This window comes from Talpa europaea (assembly GCF_964194135.1).
Source record: "Talpa europaea genome assembly, chromosome: 1".
Classification (NCBI taxonomy): domain Eukaryota; kingdom Metazoa; phylum Chordata; class Mammalia; order Eulipotyphla; family Talpidae; genus Talpa; species Talpa europaea.
In genome coordinates, this window is record NC_140073.1 from 13,752,780 (window position 1) to 13,779,508 (window position 26,729).

The window sequence follows — 26,729 nt, forward strand, 5'->3', positions numbered from 1 at the left end:
CTCAATCATGACGGTCTGAACAACGCTTGCCATCCTGAGTTAATGCTGCTGCCACGGGCTGGAAGGGAACTGTCATAAGAGTCCTGGCAGTGATGCTCCTCTCCTAATGAGATGCTGGGCCTCCTTCCTGCGCCCGGAAAGGCCCTTTGGATGGCGAAGGAGATGGGGGAAAAGACAGGAGGAGGAAAAACAAGAATCCAATTAAACCCTCAACTCGAGCAGAGTAAATGAATTTGACTTTAGGTGATCAAGAGGGAGAAAACTTCTAATTAGACACACAGCAATTCTGGGGCTGAGCACGCTCGTGACCCGCCCTCCTGCCCGCCCCCGTCACTTTTTTAGATAAATGTTAAGGATTAGAATGAGATGTAATTAAAATCCGTCAATCCCATACACTTGCTGCCCATGGGGTTTGATGACTGCTCACCTGCTTTCTCCTTTGTCATGAACTCCCGCCCCTCTCCTCGCTTCTCTGTCCCGATTGGCTCTTGCCACCAGCCAGTCCCCTTGCAGAGAGAGGAAGGTTGGGAGGGAGCGGCAGACCTGGGAGCTGATGTTCGAAGGCCAGAAGAGGCCTGGGAGAGCAGGACTCGCCTGCACGAGGCAAACTGGCTCGAGGTTTCAAATCTGGATGGAGGCCGTGGGATACAGTCTGGTTTGACATAATTTGATATGCATTTCCGCCTCTGTGAAATTTGGATATTTCACATAATTGCTTGGACTTTCTGGTTTCTGTTGAAACATCAGAGATCTGGCCGTAGTGAACCTGTCTTCCCACACAGGGACAGTCCAGTCAAGCTGACGTTTAGACAGGATGCTTGTGCCCCCTGGAGTCTCTAGTCTGGCCCGATTCACTCCTCTGTGTGATCATTGAGTCCCTGAGGACTTGCGTTTGCAATCTCTGATCTAGATCCTGGATCTGATCTCTAGTTGAAGGGAGGTGCCTGAAGGTCCAGCCCGAAGTCCAGCCCGCCACACCTCTCCTCTGAGCAGAGACCCTTCATATTCAAAGGCCACCTCCCCAGGAAGACTTTGCCATCTGGCAGGCATTTGTCTCTTCCTGCTCTGGTTTTGGGGCGCTGGGTGTCTACCCCCAGGTAGCACCCCAGGAGTGTGATGGTGGCTCCACTTGCCCCAATGGGCTGTGAGCTTCCAAAGAACAGGCTCAGGTATAATTTGCCCTATCTCCCTCCAAGTGGCCAGCACAGGGTCCTGGCCAGTGTAGACACCCACTGAATGTGACTTGACGGAACTGAGTACCTCCTGAGGCAGGACCAGCCTGGGCAAACATGGGCAAGGCCATCTTTACCTCTCTCTTGCTTCCCTTTTCTCCTTCTGCAAGCTCCAGGCTCACTGACCGGAGATCACTGACAGAATTAACACAGCACCAGGGCCAGGGAATCCATCTTGCAAATAAGAATGACAAGAAGCACTGCTCAGCACAACAGAGAGGTGCACTAATGGGAGTGCTGCAGGGGCATGGCAGAAAAGGGGACCATGGGAAACACCCACCCATCCCTTTGGAAGCAGGTCTTCACCAGCTGACGCACAACACGCAGCCTGCAAATTGTTTTGGTCAAGCTCCTTCCCTCTGACCCAGAGTCACAGGGCAAGCCCCTGGACCTAGCTGAGCTCCAGTGTCTTCGTATGCAAGGTGATGATGATGACACTGCCGTGGAAGTGCCTGAGAGTTAGCTGTATTTTGATTGTAATGTAAGTGTCTGACATTAAACTTTTGATTGCGGAGGCACTTATTTCAGAGACATTCATCTTGAATAAACATTGCCAGTGACATAACTAGAGTATAAAGAACAAGGCCACACCACCCATGAAATTCCCCTTTTTGAAAACCCTGGGTGACCTATGCAACTGACACTGGGGTGACCCTGCATTTCCCTTCCCACGCTTTAATTCCTCCTCTTAATATTTTAAATTTACCAGTAAAGGGTGAATCCACAAAACTCCACATTTGACCTCAATAAAGGCAGAACCCCGGGTGTCCACATTCTCTCTCTCTCTCTCTCTCTCTCTCACACACACACACACACACACACACACACATACACATTGGCCTTCCAGGACTTGTGAGTAATAAACCTTGTTTTTTCAAAGCCCCTGATGCTTATGCTGAGGACGTCTTATATAAGAACCACAGGGCCCGGACAGGTACACACTGGCTTGGAAAGGGGAACTGTCTGCGGGGGCCGCCACCAGAGTAGGGGCCCAGGTGGGTGCCCTGAGGCATTTGATCTGTCCCATCATCTATGGGCCAAGGCTGAGACCAAACAAAGACCTTGTGCACATTTCTTTACATTTCTTCAAAAGTTAAATCACAGGACCCAGCAAATGCATTTCTAGATCTTTATGCAAGAGAAATGAAAGCACACGTCTGCATAAAGACTTGCTCGTGAATGTTCACAGCAGCATTGTTCATTATCCATAACGGTCCCCAAACTGGAAACATAAATGTCCACCGATTGGTGAACAGATAAACAAAATGGGATGTATCCATATAATGGAGTATTACTCAGCCATAAAAAGAAACATATTACTGTGTCTACTAGAACTTGGATCGAACTCAAAAGCATTATGAGAAAGAGCCAGACATCAGACACCAGATTGTGTGATTCTGTTTAGACAGAACGCCTGGAAGAAGGCAGCTCTATAGAGGCAGAAAGTAGGTTAGTGGCTGCCTGGGGCTGGGTGGGACAGGGATTAACATAAAGGGACACAGGGGATCTTTATGGGGTGATGAAAATATCTTAAAACTGATTGATGATGGTGGTTGCACTACTGAGTTTATTTACTAAAAATTCTTGCACTGTAAACTTGGAGTACATTTTATGATATGTAAAATATTCCTCCAAAAAGTTGTGAAAAATCACCTGTGCAGAGCAATGTGGGACTCACAGACGGCACACCATGGTGCCCAGCTCGGTCCCTGCCCTGTCCTATGTGCTCCCGAGCTGTTAGCTCTTCATTTTCCCTCCTTCAGAGCTGTCTTTGACTCAGGACAATTCCAATGGGTAGGGTAAAGGTGACTGCAGGTGTTGACACATTTCAACTGAATTAATCTTCACAACCCTGTTAAGTGGGAAATGTTACCCCATTTTATTTTTTTTTAAAGATTTATTTATGCATACAAGAGCTGGGGTGTAGGCCAGAGGCAGGGGGTGGGGGTGAGAGGATTCACCAGAGACAGAGTGGGGAGCAGAACAGGCAGATCTACTGAAAGTCACCGCTGAGGGGAGCAGCAGGCGAGACAGGAGAGGTCTGCTGCGCCATGTGGGTAGCTCAAACTCATGCTGCAGTGGCTGTGGATAGCTTCATAGTGTGCTGAGACCTTTTTTTTTTTTTTAAATATTTTTAAATTTTATCTATTTTTTTACATCACTCTTCATTTTTGTACAATGTATGCTTTCTTATCTCAGTTATAGTCCCCGTGAGAGTCTCACCACAAATTCACCCGTGTACCATCACATAGTCCCTTGTGTTCTTCCCTCTCCTCTTTTGACCCTACTCCTCTCTCCCCCCTTGTAGAATGTCTCTGGTTTATAGTTGCCTGTTGATTTTGATATTTACTTTATTATACTTTTTCCCCCCCTGATCCCTTATCTGAATCCTCTACATTCCTTCTAAAAGTGAAACCATCCAGTATTTTTCTTTTTCTTTCTGGCTTATTTCACTGAGCATGATCCCTTCCAGCTCCATCCATGTTGCTGCAAATTGCCTGAGTTTATCTTTTTAGAATGCTGAGTAATATTCCATGGCGTGTATGTACCACATCTTCTTGATCCAGTCATCTATTTGGGGCATGTGGGTTGTTCCCATAGCTTACCTATTGCAATTAGTGCTGCAATAAACATAGGGGTGCAGGTGTTCTATTGATTTATGTTTTTGTGTCCTTTGGGTAGATCCCTAGGAGTGCAATTGCTGGATCATATGGAAGCTCTGTTTTTAGCATTTTCAGGCACCTCCAAACAACTTTCCATAGTGGTTGGACCAGTTTGCACTCCCACCAGCAGAGCAGGAGAGTTCCTTTGTTTTTTGAATATGTACCATTCTCCATAGTCCTGAGACTTAACCCCTTGCACCACCAGGGAGGCCCCTGATACCCCATTTTAAAGAAGGGGATAAGTGAGTCTCAGAAAAGCACCTGTAAATGACAGAGCCAGGGTTTGAACCCAGAGAGCAGCCAGCCTGGCCTTCATTCATCTGCTCACCCCTGCTCAGCACTGCCTCTTGGGTGGGTATGAGCACTTCAGCCTGAGTGTAAAACTTTGCTTCAGTGTGGCCTTGGGCAAGTTCCTTAACTTCTCTGTGTTCTGATCCTCCTCTGTACCCTGGAGATTGTCAAGATAAGACCAGGGCATGTGAATAAAATTCTTTGCAGTGGTCGGTAGGATTTCCTTAGGAGTGGAGGGCTTGGCTGACCCCCACCATCCACCACTCTCCTGCTCCTAGGAAGGGCTGATAGGACCTTTGAAGATGGTGCCTCACTATAGGACCTGCGATACCTGGTACAGTTTGCCCTTCTAGAGGAGGGAAGGGCATTTGCTGCTGGTCTAGGTCTCTGTCACATCTATGGTCTAATGGCTGCCCTTTGTAGCCTTGGCCTACCCCTCCCTGGCTACCCACTCCTCATCCCTGTCGCTCTGACCTAGGGCCTGAGAGAGTAGAGCACCAGACATAGAAATAAAGACCTGACCCAGCCCCCAGTCCCTCACCCAGCGACCTGAGGCTGGGGTGGCGGCTAGGCCTTCTCGCAGCTAGAGAAGACATTCAAACACTTTGCACGTAGAGGCTCCATTGGGAGAGCTGCCTGAATGGCCAGGGTGGGAGCAACTGTGCTGCCCTGGCCTGTCTGTGATCCCCAGGGGCCTGAAGCAGCTGGTTTCTCTCAGAGTCTAATTACCCGCCTACCCAGAGACCCAGCCAGGCCCTCACTTGCGACAGTCATCGTCTGTCTTTCTTGTCCTGGAGAGGGAGCAAAGGAAGGAAGATGGACAGGGAGTAAGCCAACCCTCAGTGCAGAGAGGGCTGTGCCTGGGGAATGTTCTGGAAATGACTCCAAGGAATCTGCTTGTGTTGGGAGAAGGAGCCCAGCTCTGGAGTCAGTTGCTGTTGTAGTCCTGACTCTGCTGCTTCCCAGAGGTTGCTGAAATTGAGGGGGCCTCTGTATTACTGTCTTTGAACTGGGTTTCCTGTTAATCTCCTTCTACCAGTGGAAGGGGGCAGCTCTGAGAGAGAGACCTGGAGCACTTTGTTCTATCACATCACTGATGGTAGAACTGTGGCTTCCACGTCTGTCTCCCTCTAACCTGGGGTTCTAAGAGGGCCCAACCTGGATCTGATTCATCTAGTGTCCTGGTGCCCTGCACATAGCATGGTACAGAGTTGGTGCTCCATGGCTGGTTGCTGAAGTAAATAAATGATGGTAAAAGTTTATCACCGAATTGATTTTTCTCTCCTCTCAGACTGCTATCAGGGCTATTTCTTGGCAAAATTGAGATTAATAAAGTTTGTATCAGATCCCTGCCCACTTTACTTTCCCTGTCCTATTCTCTCTTCATTTGGCATCATCTATGGTACTCTTATCATTAGTCAGATGTCAGGGAGAAAATGATCAGTGTAGCTAACTTATACTAAAGTGAAAATGACTGATAGGGCTGTCATTCTTTACATTTCTCTAATGGACAATCCCTTATCCAAAGGGACAAAAGCTAATGACCAACTGTAAATAGTTCAGTGCCCCTTTCCAGTCCCATATCCTGGGACTAATTTTTCCTTCATGTTTCCATATATCCAATGTAGGGTAGGGCAAATGACCCTCCATTCTCTGCTTGAAACCTCCAGTAACAGGAAGCACAAGTAATGGGGAGCTCAATGCTTGTAAGACAGTCCATCCCATTGCTCTGACTAATGCTGAACCTCCTCCCCATCAGTCCATTTTGCCCTTGTCTGTCTATGGAGCCAGAGTTAAATGGAGTAGCTCTGCCCCTGAACATACCCCAAATGTACTTTCCTCCCTCCCAGTCTTTGCTCTTTTTCCTTCTCTCTGTGCCCTCTGCCTTCTGAGGTCACTTTCTGAGGCCATACCTTGCTCTTGGCTTATTTGTGGCGCGAATATGATGGACAACACCCTGAGCCCAATGTCCCTGTGATTCTTTCCAAGTCCAAGTTCTCAGAAGTTCTTAGAGGAATGGGTTTGGGGAATTCTGACTATCAGCATTAGTGAGATAATAACAGCCAATGTTCCTTGCATGCTCACTGTATGCTGGCACTGTTAGAAAGGGCCTTTTGTGAATGGCCTAGTAAAATCCTCATAGCAATGCTTCTAATAGTCACTATCACTCTCCCACTTCCAGATGAGGGAACTCAGCCTCACAGAAGTTTTGCAGTGTCCCCAAGGTCAGTAGCTGAAAGTAACAGAGGCAGAATTTGAAACTTAGGTGGTCTGATTTCAGACCACCGTCCTCTGAATGCTGGGATCTGCTAGACATCTGATGCTGCCATCAATGAAGGTGTGCATGGGCGTGAACACATGCAGCACATTACACCACACATACACCACACTGCACACCTCCCATACACTACATCACACACACCCCATATGCGTATACCATACATGCCACACCCATATACATGCCACACACACACACACACACACACACACACACACATGCCTACCAATCATGCCCGTGCTCACATGCACCAAGGTCCTTCTGTCTGCTACAGTGGGCTGGACATAGCAGAGTAGGGAAACCTTACTTCAAATTGTCCGGTAAGAACCAACCATCTGTGGCTTTTGCCCACACAACTTGGATCCACACCCTGTGTTTACCTCAGGCTCATCTTTCAGTTCCAAATGTGCAAATGTTCCTCCCACTAGTACTTATTTGGTTTCTTCCTACTTATCCTTCAAGACTCAACTCAAACATCACCTCTTCCAAGAAGCCTTCCCAAAACTCCTCCGTGAGTACCTCCAGAGCCCCCTAGCACTGGCCACATTGTCCCAAAGTTAGCTTCTCAAGGGTGGGGTGCCATGTCTGCTTCTCTTTTGCTCCCAACACCTAGAAAAGAGGCAGACACAAAATACATAATAAATTGTTGACTTTAGCTGTACCCTCTTGCCATGAAACATGGAGCTACCACTAAGCTTCTGCGCCATTGTTTCCCCGTCTTTGATTCGGGAATAATAAAAGCTGCCCCGATTTCCCTGATGTGGGTTTTAGATGTTCCTGGCTGAGCCTGAATTTGAAAGTCCTGTGTAAACAAGACCCGTGCTCGTGTAACACGTGGGGGTCGTGCAGAGGGTGAGTCTCCACACCAGGTACTCTGACCCGGTGTGAGTGTCCCGGGATCCCCGGACATGTCCCCGCTTCTCCAGCCCAGGCTGAGCAACGCGCAGGGTGACGAGAGCCAATGGACTGGCTTCCAGGGCACAGCGGAGAGACCCCCAGATGGAAAGGGGGGTTGTTTGCATGAACAAAGCTTTGGAAGGCAACTGGCTTCAACTTGGACAGAAGAGCAAACCCCACGGGGAAGCGTTTTGCTCCCTCAAAACGAGCTGGAGAAGAGCGAAGAACAAAGAAGAAAACAGAAAGAGCGACTCTCTCTGTGGCCCCAGCATCCCCAAGCAAAGGCTCACGCACGCGCGACAAGAGGGCTGTGACTTTCTGAAGGATCAAGGAGCTCTTTCCAGTCCGAGATATCTCCACAGGGACTCGCGGTCACATAGGAGGAGCCGACAGGCTCTGATGCCAGACTCCCCTAACCTCGTGGACAGGGTGTCCTAGGATGGCTGAGCCGGGAGCAGCACCCCTGCCCTCGAGCCCAGTGAGCCGTCTGCTCCAGGGAGGGGTCACCCCCGCCCTTGTCCAGAGCCCTCCCCAACACACCACCTCCCCCCCAGGGCTGGTCCTGAGAGTTAGTGGTGGAACAAAATTCCATTTCATCGATGACTGAGGAAATAAGGTGCACGTCGAAGTTCTTTCTAAACGTCAGCTCCGTGGATCCTCATGAACAAGCAACAAACGCCTAGTACCATCACCCCTGTTTTACAGATGAGCAAACTGAGACTGAGGGAGCCTCCACAGCTGGGGGTGACGAAGCTGGGGTTCTAATACGGGCTCCAGCGTGAGGAGAGGTCTGCTCCTGCCAACACCAGAGGGGTGGACAGGTCAGGCTGCCAGCCCTGCCAGCTGTGGGGCAGCCGTGTATAGTTACCCCTCGGCAGGTCTGCATGAGTTTGGACTTCAGGGTGGAGCCTGTAGAGACGTCATTTCCCAGGAGAGGAAGTGGGGGAGCCCCTGAGTAGGCAATGGGTGACCCAGCATGCTATGAGCGTGGGCCTGGCCAGAGCAGTGAGGACCCGAGGGAAGCCTCACTGCTGAGACAGCTGGACATCTGGTGGAGACTCAGCGGGCTCATGGGTGGGGACAGCCTTAGTTCTGTCTGGCTTCTCTGAGCTCCTGTCATGAGCTGCCTTCCCTGGCCCCAGGGCCGGACACACTAGGTTTCCTCAGCCAGCATTGTTCTTCCTGCCTCCAGGGCCCCCAGCCTCTCACCCAATCACCCTGCCCTGCCTTTTCCACATAGACTGCTCCTTCCATCTCAGCTCTGCCAACATCTCACCATCTCTGGGAGTGGTTCTCAACCCCTAGACTAAGTCGGCCCCACTTGTGATTCTCAGTGTGTCCGGCATACCCTGCTTCATCTCACCTGTAATTAAATGAATCATGGTGTTGTAATTTCTTAAATAGCTTTCTTGAACTGCACATGTTTAAAGTGTAAAATCTGATAAGTTTTGACATACATGCTTGTCCGTTAAACCATCATTGCAGTCACAATAACGAGCATAGCCATCTCCCCTAAAAGGTCATCTCATGACCCTCAGTAATTTCTCTCTCCCTCTCAAATCCTCATCCCATCTGGTCAGCAATTGACTTGCTTTCTGGTTGGCATTTTCCAGAATTTCTAGAATTCTCTCCAGTATTGACAACTTTTGTCTGGCTTCTTGCATGTGGCATACTGGTTTTGAGATTCATCCACACGGTTGTCTATATCAGTAGTTCCTTTTATTGCAGAGTATTGTATTGTCTGGCTAGATCATAATTTGTATAGCTTCTTTCCCTCTTTCCTGCCCCCTCTCCCAGAGAGTGGGCTCATGTTTGCAAAGGGCATCAAATTTAGACAGTTATTTCCCAGTGGGGTTTTACATCAGTCATTGGACATGGGTAGGTGGCAAAAGCATTCATTAGTTAAAAGCAAATGTTCAATATAGGACACATTTTGTATACCTGCTTTGCCATCATCTTTACTTTTTTTTTTTTTGTGGAACCCTCGCCGGTGGCCAGGGATCGAACTGGCGCTGCAGAGGCTGTGGGCAGCCTCGCAACCCAGAGCTCAACCTCTGCGCCACCAGGGGAGGCCTGCCATCATCTTTACTTTTAATATATCATAGGCCTCAACAGCAGGATCTATCAAAGCTTCAGGCCAGAAAGCTTCAGCTTTCTAGGACTGAAGGTGGGGGAATGAGGACTTCGTCACCTCCTGAGACGCCCCTACCTCCATCCTTTTCCCAAGGCCCAGCAGCCCCAGCTCTGCTGAGGGCCCAGGAGACTTTCAAAAGGCAGATTTGAGCTCAAGGATGGTGAGAGAGTCAGCCCCTGCAGCCTGCACGGACGTGGCGATCACTCCAACTCCAGATAAACACAAGGCAGAAGCAATGGATCCCATTTTGCTGTTGAAGAAAGCAATGTGGAGATGAATGCTGTGGTGCTCGGTGCTAGTCCTGTTTTGTGAGCACCTGGAAGGATTGTTCTTCCTGGCCCCTTGCCATTGAGTGAGGTCACATCTTCTCTGACCAATGAATTGGAAGCCGAAGTTGTGTGGTGTGTGTCATTTCCAGGCTAGAGGACTTAGCTGTAGATATAATACACGGCCTTCCAGAACATTCTTTCCTTCTGCCATTGTAACCAGCAATGTGTGACAGGATCATCCGATCAGCTTGTGTTCCTGGGTGAGAGTGAAGTGAGCAGAGTGGCCCACTGGCCCGTGATGGCCACATAGTGAGAGTGAGAACTTTGCCTCTGTGGTTATAGGCCACTAAGATGTCAGGTTAGTAGTTACTGCAACATTATGAGGCCTATCCTGACAGGTACAGAAGAAAGTAGATGTGCCATTTTCAGGGCATGAAATATCTCACTCCATCCTTACAACCTTTCCAAAAAGGGAGGGTGTAGCCGCCATTACTTGCCTGAGGACAAGACTACAAGTGGAGAAGAAATCAGTGCCCCCAACGTCAGTCAACTGAACAAGGATTTGAACACAGACTGTGCTCTTCCCAACAGTCTACACAGTCAGAATTGCCCAACAATCAGCTCAATGGTTTTCCATGTCTAGGGCCTGACTGTCTGGGGGTCAGCTCTTTGGAGTTGACCTCCGGGAGTGGAGAGATCCTCAGACTGGACACCAGCCAGGCTGTCCTTGGGTCCTGTCTCTGGACACTTCCTTCCCCATGCACGAACATGTTCCGATGCCAGTGTTTACAAGTGTTTACTCCTGTGACTTTTTGTTACGGCAAAAGCATCTGATGAAGACCAGCCAAGAAAGAGGAAAAGCTCCATAAACCAGGGAAGGGAGGGAACTGAGAGGCAGGGGGTCAGGCTGTGGAGGATAAGGTGGGTGCCACCATGGAAGGACTGATGTGGAGGGAGGGGTGAGCATGAGCAAGTTCAGAGTGAACAGTATTAATGAGAATAGCAGTAGTCACCACCTAGGGAGCACCTGTTATGTGCCAGGCACTGTGCTACAGGCACTTCTTCTATGATGTCACTTCCTGTGAACCACTGCCCTCTGAAGTCACCATCATTAGCCACATGCCACACACAAGGAAACTGATACGCAGAGAACTGAAGGAATTTGCTGAAGTTTACATGATGAGGGAGGAGCAGGGCCAGGATTTGAATTTATCCCTGTGTGTTCCAAAGCCCATGATTTTAGCCCATTACACACTCTGTCCTGTGGAAGGATAGATGTGCGTCAGTGATGGTGCACAGAGCGGAGGGTGCCCTTCTTCAGGTGGAGGCAGCCCAGCTGGACAAGCAGAAGTGCCTTTGTGTGGATGGGAAAATGTACCACCTGGCAAGCAGAGGGCAGAATGAAGTTTTGCGTCCAAAAGCGAACACAATTTCTACTTGCTTCTGGGAGACTTTGGAACATTCACTATGTCTCCTTTTCATTTGATCTGAAAATTAAGAAAAATATTCATGGGCAAGTCCAATTTCACATGCTTCATCCCAGGTCTCTCAGCTAGAGGAAATAACAATCTAGAGATTATAAAAGGACAGTGGGATGGCAGCCAGGCAGGAAGCCTGGAGGGATGAGGGGAGACGATGCTGCCCATTGGGAAGGAAATAAACAGAGACAGCACTCTAGACTCTGGGGAGGAGTGTGGGTCACCTGCAATGAGAGGGAGAGAACACCCACTTCTTATGGCAGAGTACTGTGGCCCAGAAGATGAGGCAGGCATGACAGGAGCTAGCAAAGGTAGGTCTAGAGGGTCAGAGGAAGAAGGAGGTATCTGGGTACAGAAATAAGTGGACCAGGTTGGGGTCCTCTGTGAATATCCATTTCCCACTTATTGAAGAGATAGGCCTTTCTTCATTGTACATTCTTGTTGTGAATTAATTGACCAAATATGTGGGGGTTTACTTCTAGACTCTATTCTGTTCCCTTGATCAAGGCATCTGTCTTTATGCAGCACCATACTATTTTGATTACTATGGTTTTGCACTATAGTTTGAGCCCAGGAAGTACAATACTTCTGGCTTTCTTCTTCTTTCTTAAGATTGCTTTGGCTGTTCAGTGTCTTTTGTGGTTCCATACAAATTTTAGTAGTTTTCTCTATTTCTGTGAAAAATGTCATTTTGATAGGGATCACATTTAATCTGTAGATTGATTCCACTGGTCATCAGGGAAATGCAAATCAAAACCACCACGAGATACCGCCTCACACTTGCTAGAATGTCTATTATCAAAAAGGACAAGACATAACAAGCGTTGGTGAGGATGTGGAGAAAAGGGAACCCTAGTGCATGTTGGTGAGAATGTAAATTGGTACAGCTACTACGGGGGAATTCCTCAACAAATTAAAAATAGAGCTACTATAAACTACCATATCATCCAGTGATCTCATTTTCAGGTATCTATCTGAAAGAAATGAAAATAAGATCTTAAAGAAATACTTCCACTGCTGTGTTCATTGCATCATTATGCACAGCAGTCAAGATACGGAAACCACTGAAGTGTCCATCAACAGCTGAATGAATTAAGGAGCAGGGTGGTAGAGCTTCTCGATGCTACTCAGTCATGAGGAAGAAGGGAGTCCCGCCCAGTGTAACAACCCCGATGAAACTTGAGGGCCTTTGACTAGGTGAAATAATGCAGAGAAAGACAGATTGTGAGTTATCCCTTAAATGCAAAATCTGAACAAACAAAAGTTAAACGCACAGAAACAGAATAGAAAGATGCTTGCCAGGAGGTATGGGAGAGAGGGGGTTGGAGAGATGGGAAACGATTGGTAATAGGGACAAACTTTCAGCTATAGGATAAACAAGGTCTGAGGAGCTAATGTGCAACAGGGTAACTAGAGTTGATAACCTCTATTGCACAGCTTTGAATTTTGCTGAGAGTAGAACTTAAAAGTTCTCCGTAAGTAAATAAATAAAACCAACTAGATGGAGAGAATTCTTCCACTGTGTATCCTCTATCAAATTGCTACCTCATGCACCTTAAATATCTCACAGATTTTATTTGCCAGTCATACCTTGATAAAACTAATACAATGAAAAAAAATGAGAGCACTTTGTATACAAACTATATCTCAATAAAGTGAGTGAAGAGCCTCACATGTATGTGCGTGTGTGAGCATGTGCAGGTGTGTGTACGTGTGTACATACATATGCACGTGTAGTAGACGCTGTTATCTTCCTTTTCAGGAGGGGAAACTGAGAAACTGGTGCATCAAGAGGTTGAGCGGCTCCTGCAAGGTGTCCCGGTCCCCACTGAGTTTGCCCTGGTGGACGTGTCCAGGTGACTGAGCTGTGGCAACAGGCATGATGGCAGTCACCCAGGAAGGGCCTCGCATCTTCTGCCGGGGTCGGGCGGGACCCACGAGTCACTTGGATGGGAGCACCCACAAAGGGCACCTGGCTGAGGCTGTGAGGTGCTCTGGGAGCAATGGAGAGTTTCCAGGGACACAGAGCCTGTGCCGGGAGATGTGGCTTTATGTTATTTATTGAAACCAGGACCGCGTGGTACCACGTGCCACTGAGTGTTGTGCACACAGCCACTCCAAGGGCGAGTACCACCGCTCCCGCACATGATGGAGGCGGGATGGGCTTAGGTGACTGGCCCCAGATCAGCAGCTCTTCTGTCAGCCTTCTGATGGTGGGGGAGGGGCCAGGGCCCTAGATGATCCTGGGCCCAGAAGGCCTCTGAGACCCTTGGACCCCAATCTGGGTTAGGCCGCACCCCTCCGGTCACCCAGGCTCCGGGACAGCAGTCCCTGCCCACCTGGGAGTCCGGTGGAGGAAGCTCTCCCGGTGTCTCCAGGGCACCCGGGTACTGGGGCTCTTCTTCGCACAAGATGTCCAGCGTCTTGCCCTGGGCACATGACTGCCCTGTAGACCATGGGCACCGGGGCTTTTGTGCTCAGACTTGGGTTTGAGTCTTGGACTTGTTTCTGAGTTGAGGGGGTGACCCACTGGTCATCCCTAGCCCTCTTTCAACCTCAGATTCCTGGCTATGAAACCAGGGTCATCAAACAGAGTAATCAAAGGTCCCTGTAGCCTCTGATGCTCTGTGGCCCCAGAGCACGGTGGGCACAGAGGCAGGGACAAGTTGGGAAGGCTGGCTTTGTTAGCCCACCCTGAACTTGGGAACTAGCCAGACTTAGGCTTTATAAATTTGCATTTCCTTGGCTCACCCCTCCCCCTGCTTTCCACCCCCCTCCCCCACCCGCCCCCCCCCAGCAGCCTCTGAGGCCTATCCAGGCTGCTGCTGAGAGGGTCGCTCTCCCTGGCTCCTGTCAGCCCAGGGAAGGCTCGGCCTGGGGGAGCCCTCCCTCCATGATGGCTATTTTTAAAGAGCTTCTCTCTCCCCCAGGTCTTCCAGTTTTCTGATGTCGGCTGTTTTCTCCCACTGCCTGGACAAAGCGGGTGGGGTTTCAGAGAATTAAGTGGAGATGTGGCTGTGTGACCCTTCATTAATGCCCTCGCCACACAGCACGGGCCTTGGAGACCACACTGGGATTTGTTCCTATGTTTAATTCATGTTCCGGGGCTTGACTTCCATGATACATTTGTCTCCAGAATGAGGGAAGAGACCTAGGCAGAGAGAGGTGGGGTTGGGGAGGGGGAGAGGCAGAGAGAGAGAGAGAGAGAGAGAGAGAGAGAGAGAGAGAGAGTCACAGAGGGAGACATGGAGAGAAGAGGCTCTCTGAGTGAATTCTCTAAACTTGGAGGCACCCAGACAAGCGAGACCTCGAGGCGAGAGACAGAGACTGATGCGAGTGAGCTGTGTGCAGAGGCCTGAGGAGGGCACATCCCTGGAGTGAATCTTGGCTTTTTTTTACTAGTGTCTGACCTTGGATATAAATAAGTAATCAAATTTTTGTGAGCATTCATGTCTAAGGTATATATTTCCCAGAACAGTGTCTGGCATATAGTTGGCACTTAATAAATGCTCCTTCTGGAGATACTTTGCTATCATCTCTCTGTTCGGTCAGATGCTTGCCCTTTGGGGGCAGGGTCTGAGCCTTATTTGTCTTGGGACCAGGCCCGGAGAATGCCCCAGAGAATGCTCGCAGGAGCATCAGCCTGCAGATGAGTCAGGCAGCCATGCAGGGGTGCTAACCTGGATGGAGCAGCCGTGGCTCCTGGAGAGGGCTGTGTGCAGTGATCCACATCCCTTTTCTACCTGTGGCCCAGGCCCCTGCTTGTCCCCAGATGTGCACTCCAGAACCTCTGTCCCTCCATTTGGCTTCCTGAGCTGGCAGTCCAGTTGCCATGGAAACCAGTGGTTTCACAGAGGACAAAGCACTGGGAGACTCAGCGATGGACAGAAACTCACAAACACATTATGTAGAATAAAAGACAGTCGGGGAGGCTGGGGGTGCAATCAAGGTTTCATTGCTACTTGTTTAGGGAAAAAAAGCCTTCACAACCCCCAGCTAGAAAAGGGATTGTGGCCATATTTATAGGTTTTATTTTCTTCTGGATGACTTTTTATTTTCTCGTGAAGCAAACCACAGTCCAGGAGTGCTGCTAACTCTGCAGTCTGTTGTCCAGCTCAAATGTCCTGCCATTCAGTCATCTCCTTGCTCAGAGTAACTGCAACTTACTGGGTGCACTGAATTGTACATGCCTAACCGACCCTGCTTCTCTGCTCTCATGTCATAGCAAAGTGGGGCCAGTTGGAAGCAGGGACACTGTCCTCTCCACCTCTCCAAGAACTGTCATCCTTTTGCCAATGGCAGCCTTCTTGGGTTTATTTGGTTTCTTACTTTAAAATCCTGAAATGTGGGAGGCTTCCACTTCTAGCCAAGAAAGAGTAAGGAAGTCCAGAATTGCCCTCGCCTTGAAAGCATCACAAAACTGAACAAAACATCCAAAGCAACTGTTTTCAAACTTTAGACAAGCAGAGCAAGGAAAGGAAATCCAAGCCAGGCTCAGCTCTGGAGAACACAGAGATTAGAATTTGTGGAGGCTAAGGCAGCTAGAACTTGCAGCTAACAGAGAGGTAAGAAATGCAGAGGGGGAGGACATTGATTCACACGGGGAGGGGGGGCTGTCAAAGTCCTTGAGGTTGGGGTAACTCCTCCTAGAAACCAGTAGGAAGAGAAATTCCCAGAGCTCACAGAAGGCTGGGGATAGATTACGTTCCCACTATCCAGAGAGTTTCGACCCCACAATTCATGGGACATCAGATTGCCTTCAGAAATCCTTAGTGATAAACTCAGGTAACCTTACACTAAAGATTGTTCTGAACCTGCCAAACACAACTTAAAAGGCAAGACTCAGGAGAACTGAGCTAATCTCAAATGACTGAACTGCAAACTGTATTCTTTAAACGAATACAACAAATCCAGCACCAAAAAACACAATACTATGCTTGACTTTCAACATGATCATAGCCCAAGAGAAAAATATATCAATTAAAACAGATCTGAAAATAACAAATAATAAACTGATGAATTCTACCAAACATTTAAGGAAGGAATAATACTAATTGTATACAAACTCTTCCAGAATATTGAATAGAAGACTTCCCGTTCATTTTATAAAACCAACATGATTCTGGAACCAAACCCAATTAAGATATTATCAAAAAAAATGATATTCAAAGAAAAGAAAAACCACAAGCTAGATCAGTGATTGCCATGCATTGGAGAGGAACATGTGAAATCAATGGGAACTTGACTGTGGTGGTAGTGCTTACATGACTACATTTGCCAAAACTCCTTAAATTGGTGAATTCTATTTTTTGTTCATGATACAACAACAATACTGATTTAAAAAGTTGTATGATGGTGACTCTGGAAGGGATCTTGGAAGTTATCTACTCTAACATGCTCATTTTAGAGAAGGTGAAAGTGACCGGGGATGTGTATGGGGTGTCAGGAAATTATCAGATGGGGCATGTAGGGCAGGTCACAGAGACACTTATTTGACTGGAGCATGAGGAGTGGGATATGGGGGAGGGGTGGATCTGTGGGGAGGAGACAGAGAGTCCAGAACACTGGCCTGCATTAATTAACATTTAGAGCACCTTTGTGTAAATTAGTAAAAAGAAAGGCTCCACCTCTGGGTGGACCAATTAGGAAGAGGCATTATATAGTTGGACCAATCAGTGAGCAGTGCCAGAATGCAAAGCTTGGGGAAGAGACTGCACCCCACTCATAACCTCTCAGTTGAATGTTCCCCTTGTAGTGAATAGCTGTGAGGTTGACCTGCTGGTATTATCCGGACAGGCATCATTCAATGGTGACAGTGATTTTCTCAGTGGTGCATGGCCCACCCATCTACATCTGTCACTGTCCCTCTCCGAGGGTAGGGTGATAGACGAACCCCTATTCTTGCACTCTAGCTCTTGCTATTCAATGTGTTCCTTCTCCATGCATAAGAGTAGGTTCGAGTATTTCCAACAAATACATAGCAGTGGGCCTCCCCGGTGGCGCAGTGGTTGAGCGCTGGGTTGCGAAGCTGCCCGCAGCCTCTGCGGCGCCGGTTCGATCCCCGGCTGCTCCCCGGCCACCAGAGGAGGGTCCCACATGGCGCGCAGACCTCTCCTGCCGCCCGCTGCTCCCCTCAGCAGTGTACCTCGGTCCTTCTGCCTGCTCTGCTCCCCGCTCTGGCTCTGGTGAATTCTCTCACCCTCCCGCGCTTCTGACTGTACCCAGTGCTTGTATAAATAATAAATAAATAAATCTTTAAAAAAAAAATACATAGCAGTATGTAATCACTACAGGGCTGTCCTCTGCCCGTGTCCCTTACAGAGTCCCCAGTATGACACTTAGCTACTGTCCCTCTGGGAATACAGCAACGTTCCTGACTGTGTTTACCCTGGGTCTCTTCCCCTGTGAGCACACAGAGTGCTCTGCCTATTGTATACACTGTCACCAACTCCACCTCCTTCCGCAGGGACTCACTTCAGCTATAGTTTTCCCTATAAATTCCCTTCATGGCAGATATTGTCTTGTGAAAAGCCAGTGCATAAAATCAGTTTCCCATTTCAATCAGAAGCTATTTATTCTTTTGAAAAAGCAACCAGTGCTTGGTCTGCTTGTCACCACCAACAAACGTCTGGGGAGTCCCTTTCTCTCCTCTCAGATCTCCCTACAGATGTCAGCTTCTGTCCCTGGAGGAGAATCTCCAGGGTTCTGGAAGCCTCAGAAGCGCTCATTCTCACCCTGATCCCTCATTTTAGGGTTCTGGGGCTTGGGAAGGATGCAAGTCCTGTCTCCAGAACTCCCACTTAGCTTAAGCTGCAGTGGAGAGGCGCTGCAGGAGCACAGCTCATCAGAACCAAGCAAACCAATATTCCAGAACTTCACCTGTAATCTTTCATTTCTTTCCATAAAAACTTTATACCCATTGCAATTTGGATTTTCAGTGGTTCCCATTAGAGACAACAGAGTGTATTTCCTTGTCCTGTTGATGATGGACTTGGCCATGTGCCTTGCTTTGATCAAAGACATGTTAACCGGCATGGTGCAAACAGCAGCAGTAGATGAACTTGTGAAGTTGGTTTGGCCTTTTATGTAGCTATCATCTTTCATGAGGAGAGCATGACTTGGGCAACGCTGGTTCCAGAATGAGAAACATGCAGAGAAGACCTGAAGTCAACCATTACCATTAATAGACACCCCAGCTAATGAGCAGACTGGTGAGAGAGAAAATTAACTATCGCTGTGAATCACTGAGATTTGGGGGATTGTTTGATATGGAACATTATTTTAGCAATAATATATTTGCCATTGTAGTCAAAATAAGTAGCAATGTTTACAATATGATAAATAAATAGCAATAATACACTCACATTGTATTTAAAATAAGATCCAAACTTTACACCATGGACGAGAAGACCTTACATTATCTGGCTCCATACTGCCCGCCTTTCTGATCTCAGCTGGGGCCTCCTGTCTTCCTCACACATATTTCAGCCACTATAGCACTTGTTCAAACTCTCATACACACTACTGAATATACCATTTCCACCTCAAGGCTTTCATCAGCTATTCCCTCCACCCAGAAATCTTTTTCCAGACTTCTGCACGGGTAACTCTTATTTTTTGAGTGTCTGATCAAATGTCTCCAACTTAAAATATTTAGACAATCAAAAGTCACTCTTAGTCACCTTATTTCATCTTCCTTCTTGTTGAAATGATTTTTTAAAATTATGTTGCTTGGTTATTGCTTCTTTTCCTCCTCTAATATATAGAATTCATGGACACAGTGACACTATTATGGTCAACTTTTATGTTCAGTGACCGTAACTGTGCCCCCCAAAAGTTAGTTCTTCAAAAGGTTATTAAAATTGATAACCCTATATTAACACTGAATAAGTGTAAGAGCTGAGGCAGAGATTTTCACTCTTGAATGAAAAAGGGACATCATTACACATCACACATCTTTCAGACATAAATAAATAACACAAGGACACTATGACTCATTTTATGCCAATGAACATAAAAGCTTTATAGAGATGGACAGTTTTATGAAAAACACTTCTTATAAGAAGAACTAAGAAATCTAAAAAGTACCATATTTATTGAGGATTGAATCCACAACATAAATTTTTTCACCAAAAAACCTATAGGCCCATGGGCCTCTTTGGTAAATTCTTCCAATCATTTAAGGACAAAGAGAAGACCTTTTCCAAGGACTAGAAAAAAGAGAGAGCATTTCTCAGCGTGTTTAATGATGCCAGCATAACTTTGATAGTCAAACCTGATAAGAACATTGTAAATAGAAACCAATAATACATAAAATGGACGCTATATAACAACTAAGTGAAGTTTATTCCAAGAATAAAGATGTTAAGATAATTGGGTAGTTTTCATTTTTGTTCTATTAAGATTATAAATGATAAAGATTGAATGTTAAACCAACCTTGCTTTCCTGGAAGAAATCTAAACTCAGAGAAAAAAATAAATTTACGTGCTGCAGAGATTCTCCCACCTCCAGCCTCTCTCCCCTGGTTCACTTTAGTCCAGCCTTGTGGCCTCCTGCTTTCCATGAATATCCAGCCATATTCCTGCCTCAGGGCCATTGCACTTGCTGTTCCTCTACCTGGATCATGTATCTCCCAGACAACTGTACCTCTAGCTCCCTAACTTCTTTTTCTCACAGCTACTTTCTTAGTGAGCCTTTCCTGACTGTCCTATCTAAAATGTCTATCCCTCTTCCACTCTGTGTAACTTCTAGTCCTCTTTCTTGCTTCATTTTTTTGACCTTAGCATTTACTCCATGCAATACATTTTATCTTGTGTGTCAACTGGTCTGGACCATGGAATGCCCAGATTACTGATTAAACGTTATTTCTGCATTTGCTTATGAGGGTGTTTCCAAAAGACATTAACATTTGAATTAATGAACCAAGTAAAGTATTGTAGATACCCTCCCTAATGTGGGTGAGTATCATCATTGCAGCCCTGAATAAAACAAAAAGAGGGAGGAATATTGAATTTACTTTCTGCCTGTTTGAGCGGGGATATTGATCTTCTCCTGTCCTGGTTCTCAGGTCTTCAGACCTAGACTGATTTCCATACTATCTCTGAATTTCAAGTCTTTAAACTATACAACTGGCTCTCTTTAGTCTCTTGCTTTGTGGCCAAAAGATTGTGGGGCTTCTCAGCTTCCATTATCATGTTAGCCAATTCTTTATCATCTATGTGGCCAAGTGTATACATGCTATCAGCCCTGGGGATGGACTACCACATCTCACTTAGTGTATGTCTTCCTTAATGAGCGTTAAAACTCCATGAAGGTAGGGAGCTGAGTTTTGCTTTTGTACTGTTGTATCTCTGGCATCTAGAACATTACCTGACCTAACATAGGTAACCTTAATAAATTAACTGAATGAGTGAATGGTTTCAAAATCCTTCATAGTAAGACATACATTCAGCAAACACTTACTAAGCCACTGCCATATTCCTACTCAAGCTGGGAATGCAGTGATGAGTCAGATCCCATCTTTATCCTCAAGCACATGGGCAGGGGAAACTCAGGGACAAACAATTCATTTTAGTGCATTAGCTTCAGTGGATTTTCATTATTTGAAGTAGTAATAGTCTATAAAATCACTACAAACTCTGAATCAGTGAATACTGGGCTATTACTCCTACTGAAAAATACTGGGTTAGTTTCCTGCAGGCCTGGGGGTCATATTTTTGTCAACCAATCAATACATAACCTTGTTTTACGTATGTTTCCATTTAAAGACACCTTAGTTAACATATAGTTGATTCACTAGCATGAACTTAGACCAGCAGAACTGTAATTCATGTTTTAATTAACTGGCACACAGTTTTTTCTCCCACACCACAGACTCCTAGCACCTAGAACACTAAACATTATGCTTGGGGGATGTTTTAAACAACAAAATCATCAACAAAATGCACCCAAAAAAAATGAAACCTGGCACAGAGTAGATCACGAAAGGACACTTGTTTACAGGGGGAGTCGGAGACGCAGAGTTTCAGCCTAGAACAGGGGAGTAGAATGACTCAAAGTTTTTGCCAAAAACGGTATGGGGGCTTGGTTTTAGAGAGTCGATAAATGCACAAATACGGAATCTGCTAATTATGAGGTTTGACTGTAACTTACTGGGTAGATCCCAGACCAGGTGGGGAGTTTGAAAAGAAGCAACTGGCAAGGTGGGTGGGGAGGTCTCTGCAAGAACCTTCGTGTCAAGAGGAGAAGATGGATTCTCCCTGAGACTGTTTTCCCCATACCATTCCCTACCCCCCTCACCCCCCTTTTGACAAACCCATTTGCAATCTGCTAACCATGGCTGGTTTGAATGCCTTGAGTTGTCAGGTCTGATTTTAGTCTCTGAAAGTCAATTTTTATTTTTAATTCCTGCCGTCACTTCTCAGAACTGGCAGCTCCCTGTGGCGTATGACATGTGCCACAGACAGCAGAGATCATGGGGAAAAAAGAAGACCCTCTTCAGGAATGAAGCTGCTCATGTGGATTTCCTGACAGCCCGGACACATTGTATTTTCTTCTGCTCTCCATGCTAAGAGTATTTACACAGGAATAAGGCAGAGGGTGTAAGTCTCCAAGTCCATGCCCAGGGCTGATAGTCCACCTGAAATCCTCATTCCCTACTGATGATGCCACTGTGGTTTCTAGAGCAACCATTCAGATTGGCAGAACATGGGGGAGGGTGTGAGGAGGGTTGAAAGAGGAGCCCTACTTAGTCTGAGCCTTTTCTCACAGCAGGAAGCAGGAGAGTGAAGGCTGGAAAGGTGGAATCCCACTGCTCAAGGCATCATATCATTAAAGCAATCAAGTACCCAGTTTGTCAGTCAGCAAACATTTATTGAACATCTACTATGTGCCTAGCTCTGTGCTAGAAGTGAACAGGTCAGATGTTAACCCTCTGGAAGTGGAGATTAAACAAACTCCCACATGTGTTGTTTTAACTGCAATCGAGAGACGAGCCATGAAAGAAATTTAGGCAGCAGAGGAAAGATAAGAGAAACTGTTCTAGTTTGGGGATTCCAAGAAGGCTTCCTGGTGGTGACTATATTACACTGAGAGTGACAGTTGATGTTATCTCTAGGTAAGTACTGTCGGATTTAGTTAAATTGCGGGACACACAGCTGATATTACAGAATGGCTTGTTGTGCTGGGACATGGGTCTTTTCCTGTCTTCTAACTCAAAACCCATTGGCTTTCAGACTAGAACTTAACCACCAGCAATCCTGAGTCTCCAGCTTGCTCACTGTGGATCTTGGGACTTAGCCTCCATAAGTGCATGAGCCTGCTCTTCATAATAGATCTTTCTATATCTCTTTCTATCCAACCTATTGCTTTTGCTTCTCTGGAGAACTTTGAGTAGTAATACAGCCTCTCTCTCTAACCCCCAAGGCTCCTGAGGGCCTCCAAGTCTGATACCTGCGAGGACTATCTTCCCAGATGTCCATTGTAGGCCCCTTGGCATGACGCAATCCTTTCCTTGGTTACACGTCTGCCCAGGCACATATGCGTCCTCCCTCCCACAAAGGAAGAAAGATCTTGGTGAGGAGACCCAGCTCAGAGTCTTTGATTCAAGTCCTGACTCTGCCACTGACTTAGAGGCCCTGCGCCTCCTGGCCTTATCTGCTCATGGCACTGACATCCCCTCACTGCCCACCCACAGGATGGGCCATGAGGATGAAATGAGATCTTGAATTTTCTCCCTCACACCACTTCTGGGCCCTAAGTTGTGTGTCTGCAGAACCTGCTCCTTTTTATTCCTATCCCCAGCTCCCGGCTGAGCACCTTGCTCCCCTAATGCACTCCATGAATGTTTGATGACAGACTGAAGGAGCATATGAGGAACCTCCATGTAATCACAGGAGACACCCATCAGAGGCTCCACAGCCTGGAGATGTCCAAAGACATTCTATTAAATGAGATGGAAATTAAAATGACAAGCCAGCGGTGCTGGAGGTGGAGTGGAGCGCACTCGGGAACCCAGGGGCGCTGGTGGACTTTCTTCCAAATGTGTTTTCCAGCAAATGGTGGAGCCCAGTGAACCTTGGATATAAAGCTCTTTCCAAATGAGTCTTTAATAATTTAGCTATACAAATTGAGCCTAATTAAATTGTACCCATTGAAAATGCACTGCTGTACAACCGAATGATGAAATCGAGATAAAAAAGCAATACAGAATAGATGCTAAGGTAATTTTCCACTTGTACTAAGCAAGCTGGGATCTTCAAATTGCAATTGTGCTGAGTGCCCACCCGGGATTATTAAAGGGCCGGTCCTCCAGGTTTATGGGTTCCCGAGGCTGGTACCATCTCTCTTTCTCTTCCTTCGGGTGCCTGCTCCTTGGTTATCAGACCCGAAGGCAGAGGAGGGTGGGAGAACTTGCAGATTCCAAATGCCGCACCAGCTTCTCTTTGGGCCTTTATAAACATCAAACATGCTCCCGCCTAGTGGCTTTTGTGCCTGCAATTGTCCCTTGGAGGAATGATTGCCCTGGGGGACTTTATTTTTTTTTTAAGATTTATTTATTTATACAAGAACTGGGGTACAGGCCAGAGGTGCTGGAGGGTGAGAGAATTCACCAGACACAGAGCAGGGAACAGGACAGGCAGACGGAACCGAAGACACTGCTGAGGGGAGCAGTGGGCACGACAGGAGAGGTCTGCTGTGCCATGTGGCTTAGCTCCCTGGCCGGCCAGGAATCGAACCAGCGCTGAAGAAGCTGCGGACAGTTTCACAGCGCTGTGCTCAACCCACTACGCCACCGGGGAGGCCCACCTGGGGGACTTTATGGCACTGATTCATTCTCACCTTCCAGGTATGGGCTTAAATGTCCTGAGTGAACAAGCCTCCCAGACAGCCCAGTCTAAGTGCCCACTGTGCCACATACTCTCTGTCACTGCTTCGCCGACACTTGCCCATGTCACTCCTTGAGAAGCATTCCTTGTCTTCAGTTCCTGTCTTTCCACTTCTCCCTGCCCCCCAACCCCACATCTGTACCCAGATATAAACTACAGAAACTCAGAGACTTTGCCTTATTCGTTGCTGTCTCCCCAAGACCTTGACACAGAGCAGGTGCAAAGTGAGCACTTGTTGAATGCATGGATGATGCCAGAGATGGAGGGTCCTAGAAGCCAAATAGCTGATCCCGATGCAAAGCCCAGACCGGGAAGGAATTTCCGAGGCTTCACAGTGAGTTTGAAGGCAGCAGCGGCAGCTTTGGCTCATAATCCAAATGCCCTCCCTATTTCTCTTGCACTGTCCCAGCATAGCACTGAGCGTGAGAGCTTGGAGCCAGACTTCTTGGGTTCAAGTCCCACCTCCGACTTTACTAATGTATTGACAAGTTCCAGGACCCCAGTTCTAGAATAATAATTACAGTAGAACCCAACTTGAGGTCTCTCTGCGACCTTCCTAAAAGTCACTTTTATTATCTGCACATTTCAGTGGAGGAAGCAAAGGCGCAGAGATTTCAGGGACTTGCTCAAAGTGACATTGCCAGCAGCAGCCAGCACAGTGCTGGGACCCTGGTCTCCGGCCAAGACAACAGCCCGGGGGCTGCGTAATCCCTTCCTCCTGGGGTACCCCCAGCCCCTCTCCTCCTCCAACTCCTGAGTTCTGATTGATAAAGGCAGGACTGCTGACTTCGGTACACAGCCGCTCTCCTGACAAGGTTGCCTCATGTCAGGTCTGAAAGGCAAGTTTACAAGATAGATTTAAAAGCCTCCTGGACAAGGGAGCTAGTTTACATGCCTCCAGGGCTGGTTCAGTTCTCAACGTGTAATGAAAACAGACTTTTGGTCCCCCAAGTGAGCTCAGCAGAGGCACTGGGCTGATAGCAGGCGGGATGGATTGCTGCAAGGAGATAGGCCATCCCCCATTTTGGGGACCCAGGGCCATCCCCTCAAGACCCCTTCTATTGGCTCCCTCCTCTACCTGCTCTGTCTACCCTTTCCAGAAACCTGCATCAGTGAACCTCAAACTGGTGGAATATGAGTCTGTTCTGATAAGTAGATGAGATGTGTTTTCTAAAAGAATTGAACCAAAATTTAAAAGTCAGATGGTTTCTTATTAAAAAAAAATGGATTTTCAGCTTTTCTTTAAAAATATCTGATGAATTGTGGGGAACCCTACTGTGTGCATGTATGCAAGTGCATACACACACACACACACACACACACACACGTGTTTCCACGGTTGGCAACAGCGGGCAGGGAGAGAGCAGCCCCCTCTCTGGACAAGGCAAGTTTTTCCCGGCCTCCTCCTGTCCCTGACACTCCTCTGCCCCTTCCCCAGTTTATATTTCCTGCCTGTCCCCTGTGAGCACCTGAGTTTGAAAGCCTCAGGCTGCTGTAGAAACACGTGGAAGGGACTTAGACCAGTGCCTGGGACGGCCCCTCCTGGGAAACATTTGCTGCCCTGAACATCACCTTCAGACTTGGGGTTCTGGTTCTCCCCTCTTTGATATCAAGAGGCAGCCACAGTCTCCTCCAAGAGGCTCCTGCCCCCCAACCCAGCTGTCAGAGAAAATTTTGAAAACTCAGATCTGATCTCAATATGTCACTCATTTCCCAGCTTTGAGGAGAAAAAGCATTTCCCAGTCTCAGGACAAAGGCAACCTCCTTGGGATGACATTCCGGGTCTGTGGCCTGAGCTGGTTTTCCTGCCTCTCACCCTGGCACTGTCTGACCCGCCCTGGCAGCCTGACCTGGCCATCCTGCGGGGCCATTTGCCATTCCCCAGAGGGCACTCCCCTTCGGCAGGTGAAATTGTGCCCGGCCTTCATGGACCCCACCCACTGCATCACTTCCTCCTAAGAAGCCTTTGCCCCCTGCCACCACCCCAGGGGGCCGGGTCAGAGCTAGTGCCGCCCACCTCTCCTCCCCCACCCCAGAGGGCAGATTCTGTGTGTTCTTGCCCCTGAGTGCCCATTCGTCTTGTCCACCTGCCACCCTAGCGATGGTAATGCTGACTGGGCACCGTGCGAGCACTAGGCTGAGTCTTCTACATGGATTAGCTCATCTGGAGAGGGCACCAGCTCTCCCTGCATGTTCAGATGGAGAGACTGAGGCACAGCACGGTTAAGAGGCATGTTGAAGCCAGGATGTGGCCCCTCAGGACTCCTCTTGGAGGTGGTCCCAGGTCTCAGCCTCCCGGCTTTGAGGAGGCTTAGAGGAGGGCTGTGTGTGTCTCTATCCAGGGCCCTGCACTCTGGCCAGATGCACCCAGAGGGTGTCCTGGGGGCAGGGCCAGGTGGGGCAGGGCCAGGTGGGGGCCCCTGAAGCCGAGTCCTCAGTTCCTAATACCTCAGATCAGTTGCCCAACCCCCACTTCCAGCCCTTCCCCCATTTCCTTCACCACCTGCCCCACCTCATTGTCCTCTAATAGAAAAGCCCAGAAAGCAGTTTTTCTTGGTGGGAACATATTGACCACAATGGGCTGCTGGAATCTTCTCCT